At 46.7% G+C, this 5,039-nt stretch overlaps 1 protein-coding gene across 1 annotated transcript in view; it reads right to left on the reverse strand.

Moving 5' to 3' along the window:
• The window catches only part of LOC109925324 (ephexin-1-like), a 44,057-nt gene extending 42,806 nt beyond the window's left edge, over positions 1-1,251 (reverse strand). The window contains exon 1 of the mRNA XM_048620271.1: positions 839-1,251. The gene's annotated coding sequence lies outside the window, so the exon portion shown is untranslated. The remainder of the gene's footprint in view (positions 1-838) is intronic.
• Positions 1,252-5,039: the final 3,788 nt, after the last annotated feature.

The raw sequence follows: 5,039 nt of genomic DNA on the forward strand, positions 1-5,039 counted from the left end.
CCTGGGGACCCCCCGGGTTGACACACTCTTCCCCCTGGGGACCCCCCCTGTAAATACTGACACACTCCCACGGATTTCCTCCAAACTCTGACATTCATTCATGTTCTAACTTGGGTAAATCCACACCAGGCAGACTGTCAAACCGGGAATCCAGGAAATGCAGGAGCGGATATTGGATCATTGAGGCGCCTCACCCTCTTGCTATGGAATATTCGGAGTAGTCCACAGCCTTTTGCAAAGATTTGACTTTTGGGGAAGGAAAAGCAAAACATATTCTATCCATTGACTGGGCTGCCCTGATTAAGCTCACTCCCCACCCTCTGGCCACAGACTCGAGCTCAGAGGGACCCGGGCTGCTTCCGTCCCCAATCCAGTGAGTGGGGGTAGCCGGCTATTCGACTGGGGAGGCAACACGCCGCGCAGTTTCTGCAAGCGCCCCCCTCCCACTTCTGGCCTCAATTTTAAGAGGAACCTCTCTCCCATTTCTTTCTCTCTCTCTATCTGGCTGGTTGAGTCCTTGAACAAGATTTAAAAAGGAAATGGCAAACGTGGGATTTGCTCCTTCTGTCTATAAAGCATGGTTTTTAAAAAAAATCTCTCTACACTCCCCACACACACCCATACTCTGAGACATTCCCTAAAAGCGTGACCATTGCACACAATTAATCAAAACAAAAAAAAACACATCGAATCTTAACAAACACCTACAGCTCCCTCACACAAAGTGCATTAATTTTTCTTTCCCTCCCAGTTTGTTTAAACTCCCTTGATCTTACAACTGTCTACAAATTTGTCAGCCTCAGGAATAGTTTTGCAAGTCTCAAAGCTATTCGCTTACCTCCAGCACATTTTTTTTTTTGCAAATAAGTTGCCCCAGCTACCGTTCCGATCAAAGCAGGGGGGAAGAGGGGAAATTAGAACGAAACATTTCAGATAGAAGCAGTCGTGACTTCACGTTTCAATCATATTAAAGTTGAGGGACAATCCTGCAGCAGAACGTTGTAACTCTTCCGAGGAGAGAGTTTATCTGTCTGTATGTGTCTATCTCTCTGGTTTGAGCAGATTAAAGGCAGGATCTGAAATGCAATATCCAAGGACCACAATCAGAGAGAACTTTGCAACATTACTCTGCCAAATCTGCCTCCACTCCTAAGAGGTGCGTTTAAGGAAACGATACGGGATGTATTTTGGACATGTGACTCTCTAAACTAAATATGCATTGTCTGAGAGTCAAAGGAAATACGTGGAGAATACAGGGACAACCCACGGGATTTTTTTTTCCCCGAAGCCTTATCAAGTTGTGGGAAGGGCTGGTGTTGAGCTAAATTGGCGATTTGTAAAGAATAGGCTGTGTGCTAAGAAAGGAAAGACTCAACAGTTCGACCCTTTCCTTCACAAGTGAGAAGTGTTGAGGGATATTAAGAGGGCTTGGCAGCCGTTTCCTTATCTGAGGAAAGATAGAGTGGCAGAGATTGCACGGTAGCTCGGCGCTTAGCACTGCTGCCTCATAGCGCTCGGGACCCAGGTTCGCTTCCAACCTCGGGTGACTGTGTGCGGTTTGTACATTCTCCCCGTGTCTGGTTTCCTGCAAAGATGTGCAGGCTAGGTAGATTAGCCATGGGAAATGCGGGTTTAGGGGGATAGAGTGGGTCTAGGCAGGATGCTGTTCAGAGGATTGGTATGGGCTGAATGGCCTGCTCCTATGCTTGTAGCAATCCAATGAAGGTTCTCTTGGCTGATCCCAGATATGAAGGGATATGCTTATGAGGAGAGGCTTCTTTATTCATTAATAGGATGAGGGCATCACTGGCATTTATTGCCTCAGAGGGCAGTTCAGAATCAACCGCATTGCTGTGGGTCTGGAGTCACTTGTAGACCAGACCAGGTACATTACAGACTGGACATTAGTGAACCAGATGGGTATTTCTGACAATTAACATTTGTTTCATCATTAGATTCTTAATTCCAGATACTTTATTGAATTAAAATTCCACCATCTGTCAGAATGAGATTCAAACCCAGGTCCACAGGACATTATCTGTGTCTCTGGATTAACAGTCCAGCGATAATACCACTAGGCCATTACCTCCCCCAGTGCTCACTGAAGTTTAGGGGAATGAGAGATGACCTTATTGAAACCTACACGCAATCCCCTGTGTCCTTTTCTGGAAGTTAATTTGTAAACATGCAGGATGACATAAAGGAACCATTGGTAAATACAAGAAATGTTTGTATGTTGGATCTTTAAAATTACACTCCTGTACGGGATCACAATCACAGGCACAAGCATTTGTTGGCTATTCATAAATCAAGGACCCCCTCTGTAACAAGGTGTGGAGCTGGATGAACACATTTCTGAAGAAGGGTCCAGACCCGAAACATCAGCTTTCATGCTCCTCTGATGATGCCTGGCCTGCTGTGTTCATCCAGCTCTACACCTTGTTGTCTCATCGGCAGTTCCTATTATCTCTGAGTCAGTTTTTACCCCCCTCTATAACAATCTTCAGGGGCCTTGACAGGGGAGATGTGGAGAAGTTGTTTCACCTTGTGGGAGAGTCTAGGACCAAAGACGCATCACATCCGGGTAGAGTCTCCCAGTGAAGACAGACATGCGGAGGAATCTCTTCACTGAGGGGAGTGAATCGATGGAACTCTTTCCCGCAGAGAACCGTGGAGGCTGGGTCATTAAGTATACCGAGGCCGGGAGAGATTTTTAATCAGGAAGGAGGAGAGTGGAGTCGAGGACTTTCAGAGCAGCTGTGATGTCATTAAATGGCGGAACAGACTCAATGGGCCAAATGACCTACTTCTGCTCCTACCTCCGTCTCACGATCTTCTGAATCTTGTTAGTGTTTGTGTGTGTGGAGGGGTAGCACGTATAGAAAGGTGCAGGTATTCCTCTCGTGCAGAGGGGGGGCCCGCAATATGAGGTAGTCAGTGGGAACATTGCCCCCTGCGGACTCCTGTCTGCGCCACTTTCCATCCTGACTTGGAAATATCCGGCAGCATTTGAATGTTTAATTGGCGAAGGCTTATGGGTGCCAGACAGGGGAGAGGAGTTAAGGCCAGCATCAGATTAGCCATGATCATATTGAATAGTAGAATAGGTTTGAGGGGCTGAATGGTCTCCTGTTTCTTGTGATCCAGATCCTCCATCTTCATCCTCAAGCTGCTAGTTACCTTCAAATCCTCAACTAAATTGTAACACCTGATAACTCTTTTTTTTCTGAAGGGTCCAGACCCGAAACATCAGCTTTCCTGCTCCTCTGATGCTGCTTGGCCTGCTGTGTTCATCCAGCTCTACACCTTGTTAACTCTCTCCATACACAGCTCTTTTGTACAGTGAGCATTTTAATGCTTTGAAGATACATGGGAACACCAGCCCCCTGCAAGTTCCCCTCCGAGTCACTCACCATCCTGATTTGGAAATATATCGGCCGTTCCTTCAGTGTCACTGGGTCAAAATCTCGGAACTCCCTCCCTAACAGCACTGTGCATCAACTCACAACACGTGACCTGCAGTGGTTCAAGAAAGTTTCAGAAAAGATTTTCAAGGATGTTGCTGGGGTTGGAGGGTTTGAACTCTAGGGATAGGCTGAATAGGCTGGGGCTATTTTCCCTGGAGTGTTGGAGTTTGAGAGGTGACCTTATAGAGGTTTATAAAATCATGAGGGGCATGGATAGGGTGAATGGCCAAGGTCGTTTCCCCAGGATGGGGGTGTCCAAAACTAGAGGGGAATAGGTTTAAGGTGAGAGGGTAGATTTAAAAGGGATCTAGGGGGCAACATTTTCACGCAGAGGGTGGTGCATGTATAGAATGAGCTTCCCGAGGAATTGGTGGAAGCTGGTAAAATTACAATATTTAAACGGCAGCTGGATGGGTATATGAATAGGAAGGGTTTAGAGGGATATGGGCCAAATGCTGGTAAATGGAACTAGACTAATATAGGCTATCTGGTCGGCATGGACAAGTTGGACCAAAGGTATGACCCTACAAATGCCAGTCTTACCAACGGCACCCAAATCCCACACCAGAATAAATTTCAGAGATAGTAAGAACTGCTGATGCTGGAGTCAGAGATAACACAGTGTGGAGCTGGAGGTTCCAGCAGGCCAGGCAGCATCAGAGGAGCAGGAGAGTTGACGTTTCGGGTTGGGACCCTGCTACAGAATAAGTTTGATTTGAGCTGATGTTGGGGTTATCACAGTCTTGTAAAAAGCAGGGTGGAAGGACAGGATATGTCATCCTGAGGTGAAAGGAGAGGGAGATATTGGGATGAATGTTGATGTGAATTGTACATAGTGGAAGTGTGAAAGGGAATGGGAGTGCAGGAGGGAATATGGGGAAGCTGGAGTGGAATTAAGTGGAACAAAACAGGCTGTGACACAGGGGAGGGATTTTGGGTTGACAGAATGGATCTCACATGGAATGGGCAGCATGTACAGTAACAGACCATTCGGCCCATCAAGTCAATGCCACTGTTTACGTATTAGATAAATCTCACCCCACCAGCAAATTCCTTTACCAGCCTCTACATGCTGACTGTTGTACGTGGGAGAGAAGGTGGTGTAGTGATATTGTCACTGAACTAATCATAGAGAGGCTGGTGCTCCGGGAATTCAAATCCCATCACAGAATTTAAATTGAACCTCGGCACAGACAAAGAAATGGGAAGCTCGTCATCAGAGATGGCGAACGTTGCACTATCATTGATTGTTGTAAAAGCCCATTGGGAAGACATGCAAACAAATGATTGGAGCTTGGGTCTTTTCAGTTCTTTCTTTTGCGCCAAGTAAGAGGGCATTAGTTGAATGATTCCTGATAATTCCTGTTGGTGCTGGAGGGCTACATGAAGCAAAGACAGAGTACGGAAGGCCAAGACAAGGATTGACCCAATTTGTACCCACCTCCGAGCCCAAGCCAATTAGATTGGGAGCTTTCTCAAACACCAAGGGATGCTGGGAAGGTGGAGCTGTCATCTTAATGACATGGTCGAGTGGGACTCCCAAGCCGGAGGTTGTCTGCTCCATCTGCTTTC

The sequence above is a fragment of the Rhincodon typus genome, chromosome 45 (assembly GCF_021869965.1).
Source record: "Rhincodon typus isolate 14 chromosome 45, sRhiTyp1.1, whole genome shotgun sequence".
Classification (NCBI taxonomy): Eukaryota; Metazoa; Chordata; class Chondrichthyes; order Orectolobiformes; family Rhincodontidae; genus Rhincodon; species Rhincodon typus.